The 24,337-nt window shown below is 38.5% G+C and overlaps 1 pseudogene; it reads left to right on the plus strand.

Moving 5' to 3' along the window:
• The first annotated feature begins 3,901 nt into the window (after nucleotides 1–3,901).
• Nucleotides 3,902–11,490, plus strand: LOC140514770 (serine/threonine-protein kinase Sgk1 pseudogene; annotated as a pseudogene).
• The last annotated feature ends 12,847 nt before the right edge of the window (nucleotides 11,491–24,337 follow it).

Below are 24,337 nucleotides of genomic sequence, written 5' to 3' on the forward strand. Positions count from 1 at the left end.
AGAAAAAGTATGCTTTGCTCTGCATTCAGATTCCATCAGTTGTTTTCTTTGGAGATGGATATCATTTTTTATTGTAAGTCCTTCAAAATTGTTTTGGAACACTGTATTGCTGAGAATAGCTAAGTCATTCATAGATGATCATCCTACCATATTGTTTTTACCTATGTTCTCCTGGTTCTGCTCATGTCACTTTGCTTCAGTTCATGTAAGTCTTTCTAAGTTTTTCTGAGAACACCCTCCTTGTCATTTCTTATAGCACAATAGCAGTCCATCCCAATCATATACAACAATATGTTCAACTGTTCCCCAATTGACAGACATCACCACAATTTTAAATTCTTTGACATCACTAAAAGAACTGCTATAAATATTTTCAGTACCAGATTATTTTGATGATTACCATGCTGTGATACAGTTTGAAATCTGGTACTATTAGACCACCTTCCTTTACATTTTTGTCACTGCTTCTCTTGATATCTTTGACCCTTTTTCTTTGAGATGAATTTTATCATTTTTTCTAGCTCTATAAAATTATTTTTGATATTTTGATTGATATGACACTAAATAAGTTAATTTAGGTAGAATTGTCATTTTTATTATATTGACCAGGTCTACCCATGAGCAATTAATACTTTTCAAGTTGTTAAGATCTTCTTGATTTGTGTGAAAAGTATTTTGTAATTGTGTTGATATAATCCCTTGATTTGTCTTGGGAGATGGACTCTCAAGTATTTTATTGTCTATAGATATTTTAAATGGAATTTCTCTTTCTATATCTTGCTGTCGGACTTTGTTGGTATGTTATTTTTAAAGAGAAATTTCTATGCTGGTTTCAACACAAGAGGTCACCAAAGGATAACTTTGGACTCTGGCAAAAGTTGCCTTTCACTTTGACTACGGTGTCCCTTGTCAGCGCTCACAGGATAAAATTACAAATCAGTCACTAAGCTTAATAATTTGTGAAACATCTAAAGCAATAATTTTAATACCTAATGACAGCAGGGAGGAAAATGGAATGTTGAAGACATGGCAATTGGAGCTACACAATCCAGAAACAATGAAGAAAAGGAAACCTAGCCTATGAAAGTTACCCCCTGTAGCTCGAAAAGCCCCTCTCCCTCAGCTTCTGCTACAAGTAGGGGTGTGCTTCAGCTAGCTGAAACTGGCTTGAGAAAACCAATTGTTAAATCTTTATTGTGGGTACTAATTAATACCACATAAAATGACAAACACTACAAATCAGATCTTCATTTATTATTTTGCTGATTATCTAAACTTTAAAAAAAATATTTATTTATTTAAAAATTTTCTTCAACACCAGCCAGTTCAAAAACAGTCAGGGCTAAAAGAGTGGCCCTGGCTGATTAGTGTCTTTTGAATTCATTTGAATTCCGACTTCACAGTCAGTCGAGAGTTTAACTCTCCCTCACCAGAATATCTGTGCCTGTCCCAATCAGGGAGCCAGTCACTTTCATTAGATGTCATCATATCTTTTTTGAAGTAGTGTCTTCAATCTCTTCCACACTAGAGTTTGTATCCTTGTTATAGTAGGTTAATCCTAAAGCTTTCTTACCAGTGGTGAAGGTTCCCAAGTTTCCTCACTCGTTCCTATTTCCTTCCCTTATAGCCTTGATCTTAGTGGGATTTCCCCAGCAAAACTTCTGGGTTAGGGACCATACTTGTCTCTCCCTAGCCAGTAATAATTCTTTTACTTTCATTATTACTAAATCCATCAGCTGCCTCTCTGCCTTCCTGGTATCATCATTAAAAACCAAGGGTTCTGTCTCTAGTTTCTGAACATGCTAGACCAACTCATTTTAATTTTCCTTATACTTACCAATTCATCTTCTCTGTGACCATTAATAATGATATTCCCCATAGTGTTATCTTTATCCTCCATGGCAACCTGCTTTACCAACCACCAGGGGTCAGTGGTAGCCTTTTCTCTGTCCCACTGAAAGGACTTTCCACTTGCTACCAGGAGGGCTTTTGCTACAGGCTGCCATGTTACCATCTAATCACCCCATCCACAACATCTGCATCGCGCTTCTCGCTTTCCATTCACAGCATGAACCACAATGCTACTTTGATCTAATTGCTGTAGGCCAATCAAGACTCAGGCTGGTTTGGTAGTTCAGGTTTGAGACTAAAATGAAATAATTACAGACCAGGTAACCCATAGTCACTAGTTACTATAATAATAATAATAATAGCATCCAACTAAAGAGTGTTTACTTAGCCAGAACACAGGAGTGACGCTCAGCAAGGATACAATTTCTAGTAGATGTGACGTCCTCTCACCTCCATAGAACAGTTAGCAAAGTGTGGTGATTCACAGGCAGTGGGACATCAGTCAAGGCTCAGAGGCATTGACTCCTTGTGACCTTTTTTATGACTTTAGGTGATTGGAAAGACTTGTCAACAGCTTTCACATTACCACTCTGGACCAATCAAATCTCAGGGACAATTACCTTAACTTTTAGTTAAAAAAATAAAAGATAAAAAAACTTAGCCTAGCCTACATGGTGAATACCCTGGTAGATATTGTTTCTACCACAGCCCCCGTGGGTTCACTTATCAATTTCATTCATTCTTTCTCTGTGTGTGTGTGTGTGTATACACACCTATGTATGTATGTATATATATATATACACACATATACATATACACACGTATTATATACATATGTACAGGCTGCTGTACTTTCTCTTCTGAATCACTCTCTGTGAAACATCTCCATTTGCATGTTCATTCACGCTTAAAACTCAATGCATCCTAAACAGAACTTATTATTTCCCCCCACAAATCTTCCCAGCTTTCCTATTCAGATGCCTAGCTCTATGGTTTCAGAAACATTTTTCCTACTCTGTCACCCCCATAGCCAAACAGCTGTCAGGTCTTGTCAACTCTATCATCAAAACTTCTACTGACTCTGTTTCCTTCTCTCTACCCAAACAGGTCACCACCTTTATGAGGTTCAGGTTCTAATCACCTCTCAGATGGACTGTGGTTGTTCTTGCTGTTGTGTTCATCTTTCATTTTCGAAGAAGACCATGCCATCAGAGAAATGATGACATGACTTGCATTTGACTTTGTTTTGAGTGAGAGAGGGATGTGCAAGGTCACCAGCCTCCCTTTCTCCTCCTGAGTCATCTGGATCCAGTGACCAGATATTCATCAGGATGACTGGAGATGACCCAGGATGCACTGGGAGACCTTGGCCTTTTTAGGCCAGAGCTTTTCAAGTACTCACTTAGAGGGAGGTAAAGCCCATTGAGTGAACAGGCCTTCTTAAGAAGTAGTCAGGGAATGGCCCTTTTAATGAGCAAAAGAAAAAACACTAAATCACGATGGTAGGGAAAGAGAAACTGTTAACAGCCTTCTAATTATACTTCTGGCTTTCCACCCCTTTCCAATCTATCCCTTACACTAATATTCTCTAAACTGGAATATATAAGATGATCCACTGGGGTGAGGAAAGAAAAAATTAGAACTACTTCTATTTATTTTTGTCTTCAAAAGAAAATAATGAAGCTTTCCTAATATTGAATAGATGGATTGACAGTGGTATCCTCATTTGGCCTGTAGCTCAGTCATATGTCATGGATGGTATCAGAGAAGTACCCGAGGGAAGGGTTGAAATTCTATGACACAGAGTTGCAAGTGGCATCTTCACATGGTCATTCATCCTCAGTGTATTGCACTGTATTATAGTTTATATGTGCCTGATAAAGTGAATTCATGGGTTCCATTATCAAGTTCTAACCAAAATAATTCTCACAAAAATGGGAAAGTGGCTTGAAAGATTTCTGCAAATAAATCACAGATTGAAAATAAAGCTTAAAATTCAGGCACAAGCAAACAAGAAAATTACCGAGCTGCCATGTCTCCTACACCAAGTATGGGTTGCTCATCAGCCATAATACAAAGTAAAAATAATGTCGAGCTAACGAAATATGACAAGTAGGTCAAAAAAGAAACATTGAATGGTGCTTAGAGCTGTGCTCTAGACTAAGCTGTGCTTAGACACACAAGGCTTTGGACTAATTTGGGGGAATGGAAGGGTAAGGGAACAAGTATGCCTACTATGTGCCAGGGACTACTCTAAGCACTTTTTAAATATTATCTCCCAGGGCAGAGAAGACTGTAAAAACTGAGGCTCTGAGTGCCAGTCTCATTCAGGAAAAAAATGAGGATACATTATCAGTCCTTCATGGCATCCTCTTCATGAAACAAAGATAAAGGGGGTGGAAAGAAATTATATGGAACATTTCTAGCAACTCCTATGCTTGTAAGCATCCTAATGTTCAGTCTATTTTGGAAACTCTCTAACTTAAGCCTTAGCTTGTGAATGCCCATCTTTGTCTTCCACCCAGTCCCTTCCAGAAAATCTACTTTGGTTCATCTCCAAGCAAAACCATCGTACTTCCACTTGCTGAAAATAATGGGGAAACTTGAGGCACTTATCAAGATCGGATGGATGTGGAGATTTGTTTCACTTAATTATGCTTATCTTGTTTCTTTTTCTTTCTTGTGGAGGTAGGTAAATTGAATTTTAAAAATTTAATTAAAAAAATTAAGTGATTGGAAAGGGAAGCTTTGGAAAGATTCTTACAAGACACAAGTATGGGTTAAACAGGTAGTTGTTGTTGGGGTAAGAAATTAATAGGTATTCTAGCTAGGTCAAGACAAATTGTGTGGTAATCTAGCAACCAACTCTGTTTTGATAAACCATTTGTATATGTTACTTCAGCCACATCCTGCTTTGTTCCAGCCCCATCTCCCTCCCCCATGCCTTTAAGCAGTTTCAGTAAATACGTATAAGGAAGCACATACATATTATATGTATAATGTATGATATGTATATACATACATATACATACAACATATACATACATATATACAGTATATATTACAATATACTGTATATATGTATGTATATGTGAAGAACTTAAGAACAAGCTTTGCTTGTACTTATACCATGTGTGTGCCCTATTGTTTGCTATCCATTGCAAGGTGCTATTTCAAGGGCTCCTTTAAGTAAATCTCCCAATAAAGCTTGAACCTCTTTTCTTGGAATTCATTGCATTATAAGCAGCCTCTCTGCGACAATTGGTGGAGTTGGTAGGATTCCCAGGAAATGGGCTAACGAAGGGAGGAAAGTGATCAGAAGAGCCATGATAACTGTCCATGGGAGCATGGGTGAGGGTTCATCTAAGATTTGTGTGAGCCACTTCAAGGTGAGGGGGATGTCCTCAAAACGCTGCAAGCGTTGCCCACCTTCTTAGCTGAGATGAAATTGCTACTGGACAGCAATAGGTAAAGTAGCTTGGCTATCGTTAATTGCTTTGTGTTCCATCACTAAGCAACAGTTCACTACTGAGGCTGGATGGTGTCAATTGGGATAAAATCTAGGACTAGAAAGATATGTCGATTACAGCCTTCCAATTAATGAAGGCTATAGCTGAAAAGAGTGAAAAAGGAAAAGAGCACCTTTGCATGTCATTTTGTGAGGGCTAGAGGGCGTCAAATTCCAACAGTTAAGATCAGAGCTCTCTAACATTTCAGAACTGGCACCTAAGGACCAGGAAGAAAGGGATTCAGGTAAGGAGTGGTAGGTAGCATCTAAGTCTTAGGGGGAGATAGAAGATGCAGACCCTCTCCAATCATACCAAATTAGACCAGTACTAGAGAGCCGGCTAAAGCAGAGTTGTATAAGAAATCATTGCTCATTGAATTGAGCCTGTAGGGATGCTTGCCTGGACCCTACTGATATACCAGTATCAGAGAGTCACTGAGATTAACCCAAGAGAAATGGTCATACTATCTGCTATGTATGCACCCCTAAATTCTATGGGCCTGATGCAGAACCTGTTACAGCTGGGATGAGTAATGAACATTTAAAGTTAGCCCTTGCTCACTGGAAGGAACTTCATGGATTCTTTTAGTTTCCCTAATAGGGGCATCAGCCTATGATTTTAGGAAAGCATTGGATGAGTTGACTGAGATCCAGGATCTAAATTCTACCAGAACAAGGCCCAAGGCAAGTCAGAAAAGACTTCCTCAGCAAAAAGGCTGAAGACCAAGCAAATAAGCAAATGTGGCTTGATTTGATTTTGATTTCCTTGAGAAGGAAATAAATAATCTGAAGCAATGTTACAAAAGAAACCCCATCAGCAACATACTCGAATGACTTCATCAGCTCCTCCTGAAGAAAATAAGGTTCCAGACATGAGGAAAGGGACAAAAACCTGTGCCTTTCCCTTGTTACCTAGAAGCTTCTTGAAACTATAAGGGACCAGGTGCATGGGGGAGGTTCTCCAAGAGTAATGTGGGTGAAAAGACTAGCGACAATAGGTAGAAGTAACCTTACATTGGTCTGAAGTACAAAAAGCAGAGTCCTGGTCCTAGTAGCCACTGGGGTGGAATGCATCCTTATTTATGGAAATCCATGTAGGTGCCCTGGTCCCCTAGTTTACACTCATGTTACAGGAGTTCCAATAAATAAATCCCTTAATAATGTTTGGACTGATCACCCTGGGTTTATGTGCCTCTTTCCCCAGAATTTCCTACATCATAAACCACCAGTCTCCAACAAGGCAGAAAAACAATACTGTACTGTCAAAGTTCTGCAGGGAAAAAAAAGCAATCTGAAAAAAGGAGAAAAAACACATTATCAGAACTTAATTACTTTCTGAAGAATATAAAATACCCTTTCCTGGCTGGCCTACACTTCTTTCTCCAGACTGCAGAAAAATCGTACTTTGTCTTATGCTACATTAAACATGGAGAATTGTCTTACCATCTCCAGAGGAAGAGCTTCTTCCTGCAATTCCTGGATTTTATACTGTTGAAATTTCCAGTGCCCTGGGCGACCTGTACTTCCTGCACATTGTTCATAGAGACTTAAAGTTAGAAAACAGTTTGCTAGGTTTACCTGAACATATTGTCTTAACAGACTTTGAACTCTACAAAAAGAATGTAGAACACAATAGCATAACAGGCGTCTTCTGTGGCACCCCACAGCGCCCCTGAAATGTTCATGAGAAACCTTATGACTGAACAATTGACTTCTGTTGTTGTCATAGTCACTCTATGGCCTGCCTCCTTTCTACAGTCAAAATATAAATGAGACATCAAACAACATTTGGAACACAACCATTCAAACTGAAGCAAAATATTACAAATTCTACAAGATACCTCTTTGTGGACCTGTTGCAAAAAGATGGAAAAGAAAGATTTGGGTCCAAGGATGACTTTATTGAGATTAAGAATTGTATCTTCTCCTTTATTACCTAAGAAGATCTCATTAAGATGACTCCTTCTTTTAAAGCAAATGTAAGTGGACCCACTTTTCCTTTCCTTTCCTTTCCTTTCCTTTCCTTTCCTTTCCTTTCCTTTCCTTTCCTTTCCTTTCCTTTCCTTTCCTTTCCTTTCCTTTCCCTTTCCTTCTTTCCTTTCCTTTCCTTTCCTTTCCTTTCCTTTCCTTTCCTTTCCTTTCCTTTCCTTTCCTTTCCTTTCCTTCCCTTCCCTTTCCTTCCCTCCCCTCCCCTCCCATTCCCTCCCTTTCCCTTCCCTTCCCTTTCCCCAGTCCTCTCTCAAAACCTTAAACCTACTTCACTCTGAAACTGCCACTCCAAGGGGCCCCTACCAAGGGATCCTGGACGCCCCTAGCTTTACAGTCATTATCAATAGTAACTGCTGCTGTTTCCCACCCAGCCTGATGTCTTTCTTTTCCTTGACCTCACTAAAGGGGCCATGCCCTATTTCTTAAACAGGCCTATTCAATGAATGGCCGTTGCCTCATCCTAAAGGAGTACCTGCAAAGACCTAGGCCTAAAGGGCCCAAGGTCTCCCTTTGCATCCTGGGCCATCTCCAGTCATCCTGAGGAATATCAGATTGGCAAATATGGCAGAAAAAGAAATGTCAAATGCTAGAGGGGATGTGAGAAAATTGGGATGCCCATGCACTGTTGGTGGAGATGTGAACTGATTTAACCATTCTGGAGAGCATTTGGAACTATGCCCAAAACTGTGCATGCCAGCAATACTACTACTAAGTCTAAATCCCAAAGAGATCAAATGAAAAGGAAAAGGACCTACGTGCACAAAAATATTCATAGCAGTTCTTTTAGTGGTGGCAACGTTGCTGTTACAGTGTACAGTGTTCTGGTTCTACTCAGATCACTTTGCATTAGTTCCTATAAGCTATCCCAGATTTTTCTGAAACCATCAATGATCTAAAATAATTCCAAAGGACTTAGAAAAATACAGTCCACCTCCAGAAAAAGAAACAATGGAGTCTGAATGCAGATTGAAGCATATCTTTTTCTCTTTATTTTTCTTGCCTTCTTTTGTTGTTAAAAAAAAAAAAGACAATTTGTGTTACTTATAAAAACTTGAATATTTGCCCATTTGCACATCTTGGAAATAGAATATTCTGACCTGATTAAAAATCTTCCAAATAAACATTTTCAAAGAATTTTAAACCCAACTTCTTTTTTAAAAAAAATCTAAAAATGCAATGTGAAAATACAATGCTTCTGATTAGTTTTCACAGTGCTTAACATTTGGCTAAGCTGACTATCTGCTAGCCTAATTTAAATGAAATGTTTGTATGGAACTTGAAAATGAGTACCACAATTTGGTAGTTGCAGCTGATGATACATTTTTTCTCCTTTGACTTATATATCTTTTTTATCCATAATAATTATTAAAAACAAGTAAATTGATTAAAGATAAATTGATTTAGAATAAGAACTTCAAATGGCTATATCATCCCAAAATAAAAACTCTCAGGAACACAATAGGCCAAACCTAGAGCTTCTAGGTCAAAGAAAATAATTGTTCAAGCTGTTAAAAAGGAAGTATTCAAGTATCAAGGAGCCATAGCAAGAATCATACAAGATTTAATAGTCATTACCTTAAGAAACAGAGAGCTTGGAATGTGGTATTCCAGAAGGCAAAAGTTTTAGTTTTATAACCAAGAATAATTTAAGCAGAAAAAAACTGAGTATTTCCCCCTACAGGGAAGAAAATTGACCTTTAGTGAAATAGAGGACTTCTCAGATGCATTTCTGATGAGAAAACTAAATAGAAACTTCAAAAGAGGCATAGAAAGGTAAATATGAGTAATTAATTACAAGGGACTAAAAAAAGATGAATTGATTATATTCCAATATGGAGAGATGATTTGTGTTTCAGCTGCATAACCATATCATAAGATGTCATACAGGGAGTCTAATAAGGTGGAATACTTAGGAGTGATTTAAAAAAAATATGTTTTGATGACCTTAAGAGAAGAAAGGAGGAAAGGAATATACTAGGGGGAGGAAAAGAAAAAAAGAGGATGAATTATTTCATACAATTTGGGTTATAGGAGTAAAAGGCTATACAACAAAGAGGAAAAATAGAAGGAATGGGCACCTAACTTCTGAACTGGGTAAAAGAAGGGAAGGGGAAAAAATAAGCATGTTATAGAACATCCACTATGTGCCAAGCACTGTGATAAACACTTCACAAATATCATATATCTTTATATACACATACACACAGAGAATTGGGTGCAGAAATAAATTTCACTTGATGGTGAAACATAAGGGAAACATGAGAAGAGAGAGAAGGATATAGTGGGAGAGTAGATTAAAGGATGGATTAATCTTAGGCAAAAGAAACTCTGACCACAGACAGTGGGCTATAAAAAGGTGTTTAAAAGAAAATAAAGGATAAAAAGCTAGAATTCATTCTAGAAGAGGGAAAAAGAAGAGGGGTAGAGGAGAAAGGCAGATTGCATCACACTTAAACCACTGGTGCTGAACTTAATCCTTCCCTCTTACCACCCCTTCTTTACAAAGAGGGTTGGAAAACTGATCAAAACAATTCCAACCATGATTCCAGAGGACTCATCGTAAACTATGCTACCCGCCCGCTGACAGAGAGGTGATACGGAGAATGTACAGATTGGGACATATCATTTTTGGACATACTTATGGGATTTTGTTTTTCTTGAGTATGTATATTTGTTACAAGGGTTCTGTTTTTCTTTCTTTTTCAGTGTGCAGCTCAAACAACTCACTTCAGGTGAATGTCCCCGTGGGTGGTGAAGGTATGGGAGGAATCCCAGACAATCAACCACCTACTAGAGTTTTTGATAGTTCTTCACAAAAGGCTTCCGATGGGGCAAATATATGGTAATTCTTCATAATCACCATGGTTCTCCCATAGAGATGGAGGTCCTGACTTTTGAGTCAAGTAACACTATCATGCTGTATTCAAGGGAGTAATAACCTTTTATCTGTCTTACTACAAATGAACCTGACTTGTGATGAGAACTGGTGCCTGTAGAAAGAATAAGCATCTGTGCTGTAGCTCTGACATCCATAGGGCTACACTGACTCATTCTTACTGCTTTACATGGGCAGATGCATTGTGAACTGCAAATATTTGGTAGCACCCACCACATGGACCCAGTTGTTAAGATCTGGGACACACAGTGTGGGGAAGTCCGGAATTTCTGGTCTTTTTTCTGTCTTAGGTCACTCCTTCAAGGCACAACATTATTTCTTTTGTTTTGCTTATCCTTCTATTTTAAGTTTTTCCTTTCCTTTTCCAATGCTTCCTCTATTACACTTCCCAAATTCCCCAGTTGTCCAATAATCGTCCTAAAGATGTGTAAGTAGTGAAGATCTTCGAGAAGAACTTTAGGACTTTTTCACCAAGTAGAGACATTGTATTGGGAGCAATATCTTAAGGCTACATCCCAGGCATATTTGGCCAATTTTGCCTTAAAAGGTATTGAAACTGCTAATGGTAGACCATCCTGATAATAATCTAGTATTTGACAAACCCAAAGATCCAAGCTTTGGGGACAAGAATTCACTATCTGACAAAAACTGCTCGGAAACTGGAAAACAGCTTTGCAAAAACCAGGTATAGATCCATATCTCACATCATATATCAAGACAGGTTCAAAGTGGGTACATAATTTAGATATAAAGGGTGATACCACAAGCCAATTAAGGGAGTATGAAATAGTTTACCTGTCAGACCTATGGATAAAGAAAAAACTTATGACCAAACAAGAAAGAGGGAGTATTACGGAATGTAAAATGGATAATTTTTATCACATTAAAAAGGTTTTGCACAAACAAAACCAACGCAGCCAAGAATAGAAGGAAAATAGAAGACTAGGGGAAATTTTTTATAGCATATTTCTCTGATAAAAGTGCCTCATTTCTCAAATATGTAGAGAAATGAGTTAAACTCATAAGAATACAAGTCATTCCCTAAGTAACAAATGGTCAAAGGATACGAGTAGATGGTTTTCAGATGAAGAAACAAAACCTGTCTATATTCATATGGAAAAATGTTCTAAATCATTATTGACTAGAGACATGCAAATTAAAACAGCTCTGAGGTACCTGCCACCTCACACTTATTAGATTGGCTAATATGACAGAAAAGAAACATGATATTTGGAAAGGATGTGGAAAAATTGGGACACTAATGCACTGTTGGTGGAATTGTGAATTGATCCAACCATTCTAGAGAGCAATTTGGAACTACACCCCAAAGGCTCTAAAACTGTGTGTACCATTTAATCGAGCAATACTAATACTAGGTCAGTATCCCAAAGACACAAAAAGAGGGAAATGATCAGTTTGTATAAAAAGATTTATAGCAGCTCTTTGAGTGGTGGCAAAGAACTGGAAATTGAGGGGATGCTCATCAATTGAGGAATGACTGAAAAAGCTGTGATATATGATTGTGATGGAATACTATTGTGTTATAAGAAATGATGAGCAGGATGCTTTCAGAAAAACCTGGAAAGACTTACATGAAGGGATGTAAAATGAAGTGAGAAGACCAGGGAAACAATGTACAGAGTAATAGTGGTATTGTATGATGATCAACTGTGAATGACAGCTATTCTTAGCAATATAATGATCCAAGACAATTCCAAAGGACTTATGATAAAAAATGCTATCCACCTCTGTTCGGCCTACAGGCCAATGAGTTACCCGAGCCTTCTTACCTTTCACAGGTCTTTGGTGATCAGCTGGATAAATGTACTGAGAGAAGAGACTTTCCAGAGTCAAACAAGGGTTAGGCTTTATTCAGGGTCTTAGTTACGTATCCATATGCAGGGCGAGTTCTTCCCCAGGAGAAAGGAACCCTCCTCCTCCCAAGGGGCAAGGATCATACAGCAAGAGGATGGGAGCGGAAGCGGGGAGGGGCCCTCTTCCCTCTAAGGGCCCTGCAGCAAGAAGAGCCCCCGGAGGGGACCCCACCTCAAGAAGAGGGCCTTCAGGCTTTCCTGTCCCTACTTAAGCTCTCCCGCCGCATAGTTTGCATGTGAATACTGTGTGTGCTCTCAGCCCCTAGCTAATTAACAACAGGTGTGCTCAGACCATGGACCAATCTCAAGGGTGGGATGCTCTCCCTAGCAAGTTTCCCACCGAGAAGAGGTGGAAATACACAAGATAGCTCATGTTACATGCCTCAATCCCCAGCTGTTCCCTGGGGGGGCCTCGTGAGAACTCTGAGGTTTAGAAGCCCTCACTTTTACCTGCCCGAAACAGTTCACGTGAAAACTGAGCTTACACCCCAACACACCTCCAGAGAAAGAGCTGATGGGAGTCTCAATGCAGATCAAAGCATACTTTTTCTTGTTTGTTTTTCTTGTTTATATTTTCTTTTACAATATGACTCATTTGGAAATATGATTTGCATGACTGCACTGGTATAACCTATATCAAATAGATTGCTTTCTCGAAGAGGGAGGAAAGGAGGAAGGGAGGGAAGGAACCCAAAATATAAAAAACCAGATGTTAAAACTTTTTACATGGAATTGGAAAGAAAGAAAATATTTGAGAAAAGAGCTAAGTTAATAAAAAGTAGAATACAGAATACATTTATTATACCTAAAAATAAATATATAAATAATTTTACTTTAGCCCATAATTAGTCAAGAAATATTTCCTTTCTAGTGAGCTCCACTTTCTTCCAGATGCCTATGTATTTATTCTAACTTTAGAGGTGAGACCTCTTCCACCAAGCAAGAAAGGGTGTTGTTAGATACTTCCACTGACCATGAATTAACTTTTACTGAGGGATATTTACTGAGAAGATAGAGAAGGGGGGAAAAAGTATAAGCACATCCCTTCAAACCAAAAACACACTCCCCATCTTGGTCCGGTGGAAATTTAAGGTAGCTGGTACAAAGCATTCATCCCACCACAATTCACTTTTGAATCAACATAGACTCACTGTTAGACTGAGTCCTATGGGGCAGTCTTCATTGAGCTTAGCTACTGACAAACTGCAGAGAGTATAGGCTATAGGTCCTTGAGCTTTCACATCATATCTGTTTCATTTCCAATATTCATTCACTGACGAACAGGAAAGAACAAATGCAAAGAAACAGACTCCATGTTTTCGATAGTCATATGATATTGGTTGAGGAGATGGTTGGCAGAAGGAGATTATTGTTGCCACTACTTCTATACACAGGGAGACTTACAACAGTCCTTGTCTTAATCACTGCCAGGAAAGAGAAGTCTCTTTGGTTTGTTAATGTCTGCATTCCCAGCAGTGGCTCAGCAGTCAATCAAACAAAAAGAAACCTTGTCCTTTGTTAGGTATCCATGTGGTCAAGGGACTAGGTCTTCATTAGCCAATATCCCATTATTCTTATTTTATCCCAAAGATAGAATGAGGCTACTGCATCTTAAGAGATCATTGGGTTATAGAGCTTATTAAAAATGCATATGTACATTTAGATGACTAATAAAAGTTAGTATAATGTTGTGAAAAGTGCATTGGGCTTGGAGGTAAAGGATCTGAGTTTAGTTACTTACTACCTTTGTGATATTAAGCAAGCCATCTAATCCCCACAAGGTAAGGGCGTTGGACTAATGGTGTCTAAGAGCTCTTCTAATCCTTAACTCTCATCTACTATTATTTTGGTCTGAACCAAGAAATAAATGGATAGTCAGAGCAAACTGTTTCCTAGAAGACTGGTCTACATAATGGTGCATATTGATTCCCTGTTGCCTTACCCCACAATCTCTGGAAGGTCTTTATAAGAGCTTGTAATAGAGTCAAAGAATTAAAGTCATTATTAAACATTCACTGTTAAGCATTATGCAAGACTCTGGAGGTATAAATACAAACATAAAGGTAGTCTCTATCCTGGAGTTGTTTACATTCTAAGAGAAGAGTCAATAAATTAAAGGAAGTGGTGGCCAGTAAAGAAAGAATATTTTAGTTTGGCAAGCGAGAGGGATGGCAAGTGAAAGACATCTCAAAAACTCCAAACAGAAGCAACTGGGGCAATCAACGTGAGTGACTGACTCCCCATCAGAGAGGAGGAAAGAAGTTCTCCCAAAGGTGAACAAAAATGTACCCTTAGCCTTAGGAAATGGAATTTCAGGAAATTCCCAGGCCATTTTCAAACAAGTTTTTGCTGGTAGATGTACTTCAGGACAAGGAGAGTGGCTTCTGGCCAACAAGGATGCAACTAAAGGAAGGCAAAACTCCAGCTCCTAGCAGGTCTGGCAGCTCTTAAGATGTGAGAAACTAATATCATTCTAGATAAGCTGGTTCTCCTGCTTCATGGTATTCTTGTATGGAATTGTACCCTAATAATTAGAGTATGCTATCCCATTTCTACGTCCAACCTAACTCCTGGAGTTTCCATGGGCTCTCTAACCCTGACAGCCTCTGGAATGACCAAAAAAATAATAAACATGCCCTGTGCCTTTCCATGAAAAGAAGGAATTATCAGTTTCTCTGCTGTAATGTCAGCATAAGATCCCCACTTAAACTGGCAAGTCTACTTCATTTTTAGACAGAAAAAGAAATGAAAGGGGGGATTTCAAAACATGAAGCCCCTTTTCATGAATCTAAGAGTATTGCATACATAAATTTTTATGTAAACTTTGACCTCTGCGACAATCACAGTACATGTCCACAATGATGATCATCCTTTTGGTAAACAGGTATCCCAGATTGCCTAAAACTATACTAATTTTCATCCTTCCTCCCTTCTTTCCTTTCTTCCTTTCTCTCTTCCTTCCTTCTTTCCTTCTTCCCTCCCTTCCTTCCTTTTCTCCTTTCTTCTAGGATGGATATTCATTGTATTGAACCATTCATGAGATGCAAGATACACACAAGACAGATACACACAAGATGCACCAAGATGACTAAGTCATATTCTCTGCTTTTCTCTTTCCCTGGGCAATCAGATACTTTTAGATCCCAATGTGGATCAGGCTTTTCGACTTCTTTCATAAATCAGCTTGAACGCACAGAGTCCACCCTTCTTGCAAAAAAGCTGGAAGATATATTTGAAGAGTCAGCCAGTTTGTCAAGTGGATTAAGGATGGTTCTTGCATTTAAAATTTCCTTTCCTTTTAGATTTCAGATATGGAATTTAAGTACATTTGTTCTCACACATTCTGACATGTATCAGTTTTATCTACAAGCAGTTTTTATCCCAAAGGACTGATTTAAGATATTTAAGGAATACTCAAACCATTTAGTCTGACAGCATAAGACTAAGTCTTGGGTCCCAAAGAAACTAAACAAAATTTTCATTACAAGATGATAGATTCAGATCTGGAAGCAACTTTGGTAGTCATCTAGAGAAGCACTTCTTAAACTGTGGGTCACGAAAAATTTGGCAACAGTAAAAGTTGAACTCAGATGACCAGAAACTATTTAAAATCAAATGTGTAATGAACCCAAGGTGTTTCTGGCAGTGTTTGCTGGTGCAGCCTTGGTTCTGAACATAAAAGTATATGCACTGCATATGCCTTCTGGCTGCACAACACAGCAAACACTGTTGAAAAGTGAATAGGGGTGTCTAGTAGAAAAAGTTTAAGAAGCCCTGGTCTAGAGCAAACCACTCTTTTCACACATGAGGAAAATGGTGCCCAGAATGGTTAAGTGACTTCCGAAGGGTCAAGAAGGTGGTAAATGGCAGAATCATAGAATTTGTCCTGATAGCCTCTGACTCCAGACTGAGGCTGAACTCTTTCCACATTGCCAGAAGTTCTCCTAATCCTCTTGATCATTAATAACAAAATAAAAGACATATCTTGCCCAATGGCAGGGAATGTTTTGGTGGATATTTATACCTATGGAGAGACAAAAAGGAGATAGCTTGGAAACGCTTTTTTCTGGCATTGAGTTATCTTCTTTCATTCTCCGTTCTCAGAGAAGATCGTGACATCAGGATGATGATGACATGACTTGCAATTAAAGTGGATTCAAGTGAGGGAGGGTAGTAATTCAATAACAAAGTAGAAGGAGCTTTTAACTTAGGGTCTATGAGCTTTAAAAAAAAATTGATAACCATATTTCATTATAATTGCTTACGCATTTTCTCTTGCTTACATTTAAAAACAATATTCTGAGAAGGGATCCATTGGTTTCACCAGACTGACAAAGGGGACTGTGATACCAAAAAGGTAAAGACAGACACTCTTGATGTCATGGCAAGGGTACTAAGTGGGAACCAAGGGCCCTTGTGATCTCAGTTCATGACCCTGCTCTAACTCCAGTTAATTCAGGAAGATAAAAGTCAAACTTTGTGACTCAAAAAAAGTCTAGTAATTCTTCTAAGAAGCCAACAAGATTTGGAAATTACTTCGTGTTTATTCTGTATATACTCAAATGTGCACAACAAGTTGTCTGAGCTAACATAAATTCTGCTTTCATTTTAGTTTTTAATTCCCCCAGAGACTGGGCAGGGCATGGTACATAGCAGTCAGTTGTTAATAAAGGTTTCCTGTTCTGGCCAGGCTTGAAAGTAGCGATAACAATAGTGACGACTTTGGGCCAGTCACTCAATTTTTAGGGGGGCCCTCAGTTTCCTATCTGTAAAATAAGGAAGTTGGACCATCACTTCCAAGTATTACTGATCATTTAAATTCTGCCAAAATAAACATGCTTGCTTTGGAATGATATTCACAAATCTCTGCCTCGAAGGACATTTTGTTCAAATAGTATACTACTGACAGTTTGTGGTCCGAGAGATCTGTTTGTTTGGGGTTTTTGCAACTAATAAACACAAGAAAAGAGGCACCTCTGCAATTTTTTCTTGGAGAATGGAGGACCCAGAATTCAACCTTAAATCCATGGAAATAAAGATTTTCCTTTGACATACTTATTCCTTCCTTTCCCTTTGCAGTAATGTTTAATTAACATCTAGGTTCTTTAACCAAACGTAGGAGGTGATACCAATGGGGCCATTTTGAAGAAACAGGGACATTTGCTGATGGCAATGCTTATCACAGTTGCTGAATGGAAAGAATCTGGATGTGGAGACATAGGATCTGGGATCTGTTACTTGCTACCTGGATAACCTTGGATAAATACTGTATTTCACCACGTAATCATTGCAGGTTTTATGCCGATTTTTTTGCAAAAAAATGGGTTGTGACCATTATATAAATCTTTTGGGAAAAACAAATGTGTGGTACTTGTCTTTTAGTTTCCACCAGTCTCACACCAACTTTTCACTCACCAAAAATTATGTTTCCGCAACTGTTTCCATGCTGCTTACTTTCAGCTTGAAGCATGCAAAATAGTTTTTATATTTACCCATAATCAGAAAGAATTGCTTTGCACATTAATATGTCACAGGCAGATGAACTATACAGTTTAGGAAGCATGAGAAGGTGCAAATTTTACCATACTATGTGACTTTCTCATGGCTTCACCTGCCTGCCCACTCCCCTTACGCCTACAACTCTTCCTTGGGTTGAATACTGCAGTGCTCTAAACAAACCATGCAAGTCAGTTTTTGGAAATATACTGACAATGTGTGTGTGCTGAAAATTCTAGGCTTGGGGCTCACAATATACAAGAGATAAATGCACTGGTCACTGGTGAATGCTTTGCTGCTCTGTTTACCTTTTAAATGATGTGACCAATGGAATTGAACCATGCAACGATTATGTGGTAAAAATTTATAAACCAATTTTTGGACTAAAAAAAAAAACAGGGTGCAATGATTATGTGGTGGTGACGATTATGGGGTGAAACACCATAACTCACCCTTTCCCTCACCTTTCATTCCCTCCAATGATGAAGGTGAATTGGTGACTTCTAATGAGGCCTCTATTCATTCCGAATGTAGGTTCTGATGACCAGATCTACCCCTTTTGCCCCAGTTTCTTCATCTGTAAAATGGGGATAATAATACCTCTACCTATAGGGTTTTTATGGTTACAGTTTCTATTATTTCCCTTTCCTCTTCTTCATCTCCCCACTTTGAGTTTAGCAAACTAACATGGAACACTTCCCCCCAAATCTTAATGTTTTCATTATTGTAGTAAAATATAATTTTAACTAATATGAACCATGAAACTATAGAACACTACAGAATATTCAGTCCACAGATGAGAAAACAGATTACTTGACTTGTCCAGCGTCACAGAACTAAGAGGTAGAAAGGACCTTGGAGGGCATCTGATACTCTCTGTGCCCTGACTGAAACTCCTCCATAACCATTCTACAAGTGGCATTCTAACCTTCAGCAGTGATGTACTCATTCCACTTCTGGATAGTTCTGTTTGGAAGTTCTCCCTTCTATCACACCTAAGTCAATCTCTCTGAAAAATCCATTCTCTAAGATATAGAACATTGCTTTTGGCCCTGCCAAGGTGAACAAAATTGATGCTTTTCCTCAGACAACATGCAGCATGATACACTGAAAAGAGTACTAGTTCTAATGGCAGGGGCTCTGTGTTTGAGTCCTGACACATTCAGAGATAAATGTTTAAGAAGCAGTCCTCTGGGGGAAAAAAATCTGTACAACACAGTTTAAAATTTCGTTTGCATTATTAACATTTTCTTCATTACTTTTTAAAGTCTAAACAATTGACAAAACAATAAGTCCAGCATTTATTTGCCAATTTCTGGGGCATAAATGCTCAGTGGAAATTAAACAATTAACTTTCTCTGAGCCTCTTTGAGTTAGCTCCAGCACATCCCTACAATTCTGACCAGTATGACCTTGAACAAGTCACTCAAGGAAAACTGGGCCCCAGTTTCCTCATATACAAAGTGAGGGAATTGAACTAGACAGCTTTTGCTGCCTCTTCCAACTCCAAATCTATGATCTTATGATACTTGGAAGATATCTACAAGTCTACTTCTTTGTCTTCTACACTTCTTCAACCTATTGCTGTATGGGCTCTCTTCACCATCCTGATTGCTTTTTTTGGATAGACTACAGCTGTACTTGTCTTTTATAAAAGGAGTTCCCAATACTCTAAATGCCAACTATATTTTAATGAATGGAATGCAAGATCAGATTTGGCTTTTTGCATGCCAAGTTATGTTGGTTTGCAGCTAAGAAATTTTGAGTTTGAAGCTCTCTAACACTCTTAAAGTTTTATATATATATATATATGTATATATAACATATATGCATATATATACACACACAAATACACATATACATGTATGTATATACATATATATCTACATCTTTCTATTTATAGATAGATACATACACAAACACAACTCATTGCCTAGCTACTTATAACCATCTGAGTCATAGTTTATCTGTGAATAAGGGAGCTGGACTTTAGACTGCCTTTAGATCTCTTTCAGCCCTAAATCTATAATCCTATATTTATAATAGCTTACAATTATATAGTGCTTACTACGTGCCAAGCAGGGGCAGCTAGGTGATGCAGTGGATAGAGCACCAGTACAAGAGTCAGGAGCATCTGAGTTCAAATTTCACTTCAGACACTTGACACTCATTAGCTGTGTGACCTTGGGGAAATCATTTAACCCCAATTGCCTCATCCTGGGTCATCTCCAGTCATCCTGATGAATATCTGGTCACTGGATTCAGATGGCTCTGGAGAAGTGAGGCTGGTGACCTGCACAGCCCTCCCTCACTCAAAACAAAGTCAAGTACAAGTTGTGTCATCATTTCTCTGATGGCATGGTCTTCTTCGGCAACAAAGGACGAACACACACACACATGTGCCAAGCACTGTGCTAAGTGTTTTAAAATTACCATCTCATCCAATCGTCACAACAACCCAGGGAGATAGGTGCTATCATTACCTTCATTTTAAAGATGAGGAAACGAGGCAAATAGGGGTTAAGTGACTTGCCTAGGGTCACATAGCTAGTAAGAACTGAGGCCACATTAGAATACAGGTCTTCCTGACTCCAGTCTTGGCACTCTATCTACTGTGCCATCTAGGTGACTTTTACATCTAGGATTCCCCACTTTTATAGTTGATTGAAAACCAGGGACAAGAAGAATAACTGTAGGAATTTATGTTTGTCCCTGTTACATTCTATCTTCTTTGGCCTAGCATTCTAACCTGATCAGATCCTATTATATCCTAACTCTGTCATACAAATGATTAGTTATCTCCTCCAGCTTTAGGTTGGCTATAGATAGGATGGAGTAGGTTGAGAGGAGGGGAACCACTATGATCGACTGATCAAAGAGCATGGGCTGTGGACTCAGAGGTGTGAATTCTACCTCTAACTCTTTATATATTGGGCAGTTTACAACTTCTGTGGGTCTTGATTACCTCCTCAGAAAAATAAGGGGATTGGACTAGCTGAGGTCTTCCCAGCTCAAGATCTACCTACTATCTTATGACCTTGTTATACAAGGATTAGCTGAAGGCAGTGGAGAAGGTTAGCCTGCAGAAGACAAGAAGAAGTAAGAAAGAAGAGATGACTGTCTCCATGTTTTTGAAGTCCATTGAATGAGAGACAATGAATTACTTCATTAAATTCAAATTTTAAAAAACTCTCTATCTGATAAAAAATGCTGGAAAAGTTGGGAAGTAGTCTGGCAAAAAGAGACTTAGACTAACATCTTACATCACACTCCACAATACATTCTAAATGCATAGACCTTAATGTTAAAGATGATATTATAAAAAAATTAGGAGAAAAACAGATCATATCTTTCTCCCAGTTATGGGTAGGATAAATAATCTTTTTTTTTCTTTTCGGAATTTTTAAAAAAATTTATTTGTTTGTTTTCAGTTTTCAATCATTTCCATATGTCTTAAATTTTCTCCCCTTCCCTCCCTAAGATGGCTTGCAATCTTATATGGATTCTACACACATATTCTCATTAAACATATTTGCACATTAGTCATGTTGCATAGAAGAATTAAAACAATTTGGAGAAACTATGAGAAAAACCCAAACTAAACAAAACATAACACAAGAGAAAATAGTCTGCTTCATTCTGTGTTCTGATTCCATAGTTCTTTCTCTGGATGTGGGCATCTTGTCTCAAGAGGTCAGATAATCTTAACCAAACAAGAGATAATGCTAATTACAAATGATAAAATAGAACATTTTAATTACTTGAAACTGAAAAGCTTCTGTACAGACAGCATGAATGCATCTGAGATAAGAAAGGAAGTAGTTGGATGAAAAAAACTATCAGATTTCTCTGATAAGTGTTTGATATTCAAGATTTAGAATCTCTTTCTCTACTCTACTGAATGTGTGTATGTATGTATGTATGTATGTATAATAGTCATTCCCCAATAGATAAATGGTCAAGATATATAAACAAACCGTTCTCAAAGTAATTACAACCACATTTTAAAAAAATATTCCAAATGACTAATAACAAAAGAAATGCAAATCTAAACAACCCCAAGCTTTCACCTTACACCTGGAAATCAGAAAAACATTTTTAAAAAGTGATAGTCAATGTTGAAGGGGTTGTGAAAGATAGGCACAATGATACATTAGTGATGGAGTTGTAAAATGAGTTGTAAAATGATACAACCATTTTGTATCCAAAGTAATGTGGAATTAAGCAAAGTGAATAAAATGTTCATAGCCTTTGAACCAGACTCCATTCCTGGTCTTATTCCCCAAGGAAGAATTTTTTTAAAAAATCCCATATACACCAAAATATTTATAGCAGCACTTTTTGTGATAGCTAAGAATTGGAAATGAGGTAGATGAACATCAATTAAAAATGGCTAAAAAATTGTGGCACATGAATGTAATGATATCCAGTAAGTAAGAAAGTAAGACTTACTGTGCTAAGAAATGATGTATGATGAATATAGAGAAATATGAGAAGATATTTACGAGCTGATGCTGAATAAAGTAAACAGAACCAAGAAAACAATATATACGATAAATGCAGCAATGTAAATGGGAAGAACAATGGCACGCTAAAAAAATCCAAAAGTAAATGTTACAGGATTATAGAAATCAAGTGACGCTTGAATGAAAAAATATGAGAAGACACCCTTCGTGAAGGTGGGAGGTCCACAGGGGTTACACATAACACATGTTTTTGGATTTTTTCAATACATTGATCAGTAGTACTGGCTCCTCCACTCTTACTACAGAATATTGTGTGTCCTATGGGACTACACTTTGGGGACTGGAGGGAGAGAAATACATGAGATACTATGGTGATGTAAATGGAACTCTATCCCAAAGCCATTGGTATGGGGTTCCTGTTTCAGCAATCAGAAGTTATAATTCTAGGGACAGAGCTCCCATGTGTAAAGAGAGATCCCGTGTGTGATGAGGCCTGTCCAGTACATGTAGCATGAAGCTTGGCTATGTGCCTTGAAGGAACTCAGAATGGACATCTCTTGTCTTCTCCCACCACTTTTCTCCAAGGGATACTGTAATTCCTGTCAGGAGGGGAAGTTGGAAATTGGGGCCAGAGACTACTCTGCTCTCCTTAGAGAGAGGGTACTGAGCTAGAATTATATCTATCTAGGACATGATTAGGTTTAATCTTATTGGTCACAATTTCTCATTATTGGGGGAAGGGGGAAACCCAGTTCTATATCCTTCCCTCCTCCTCCCCCAATACCAGTTCCACAATAAACACACAGAGAATAGAAAAAAGCCTCATTTATCCAAATTGTAGCAAAACAGAAATCAGAGAAGGTATACACTGGATAATATATTCCAGATAATACAGAGTAAAGGAGCTCTCTCAGTGGTACTGAATTAGATCAGCTGAAGAGAGAGAAAGGGGGGGGGGGAAGAGAGGGAGAGAGAGAGAGAAAAGAGAGAAAGAGAAAGAAAGAGAGAGGAGAGAGAGAAAGAGAATTCTTTGTTCCTCCTTGCCACCTCTAGGATCTCACTCTCCTCCTTCAAAGTTCACTAAATCAATATTTACCACCCAATTAATTCTGGTAGCTATTATCTACTGACCTCCAAGATATTCTTCTTTCCCCAGTGAATTCAGTGCCTGGCTCACAGTTTTTCCTCTCCAAGTCCTGCCCTCAGACTTTGGGATTTCAACATATTTTTTGATATTCCCACAAACAGCCTAGTCTCCCAGTTGTACAACTTATTTCCCATGACCACTCTTCCTCAGCTACACATGGAGATGGTCATATCATTCATCTTGTCATAACCCACAAATACAATTCAATACAATACAATACAATTTATTCAGGTCTTACTGTGCACAAAGCACTGTGCTAAGTGCTAAAAATACAAAAGAGGTAAAAGATAGCCCCTGCCCCCAAGGAGCTCACAATTTAATGGGGGAGACAACATGCCAACAAATACATACATATTGAGTTGTATACAGGATAAAAGGAAATAATTAACAGAGGGAAGGCAGTGGAATTAAGAGGGGATGGGGAAACCTTCCTGTAGGAGATGGAATTTTAGCTGAGACTTAAAGGTAGCCAGGGAGGTCAATAGTTGGAGTGGAGAGAAAAGAGCATTCCAGGCATGGGAGACAGCCAGAGAGAATGTCCAGAGCCAAGAACTGCAGTGTCTTGTTTGTGGAATATCCAGGACACCACTGGCACTGGATCAGAGTGTGGGTGAAGGAGTTAGGATAAGAAGACTGGAAAGGTAGAAGGAGGTTAGATTTTAAAGGGCTTTGAATGTCAAACTGAGCAATTTGTATTTTATCCCTGAGGCAATAGGAAGCCACTGGAGTTTACTGTGTTTGCATGTGTGGGGGTAGTTAGCATGATCATACTTGCATTTTAGGAAAATCACTTCAGTAGCTGAATGTATTGGAATGGGGAGAATCAAGCCAGGCAGAATCACCAGCCTGAGGGTCTTGCACTAGAGAGATGGCAGAGACAGATGAGAGGAGGCATATTTGGGAGATGTTGCAAAGGTGAAACTGACAGACAGGATGGGGGGGGTGAGATAGTGAGGAATCCGGGATGAGTCCTAGGTTGTAAGCCTGAGGAACTGAGGATGGCATTACCTTCTGCAGTAGGGAAGGTTGCAGAGGGGAAGTTTTAAGAGGAAAGAGAATGAGTTCTGTTTTGGATATATTGAGTTTAAAACATACACTGGATATCCAATT

This window comes from Notamacropus eugenii, chromosome 7 (genome assembly GCF_028372415.1).
Source record: "Notamacropus eugenii isolate mMacEug1 chromosome 7, mMacEug1.pri_v2, whole genome shotgun sequence".
Taxonomy (NCBI): domain Eukaryota; kingdom Metazoa; phylum Chordata; class Mammalia; order Diprotodontia; family Macropodidae; genus Notamacropus; species Notamacropus eugenii.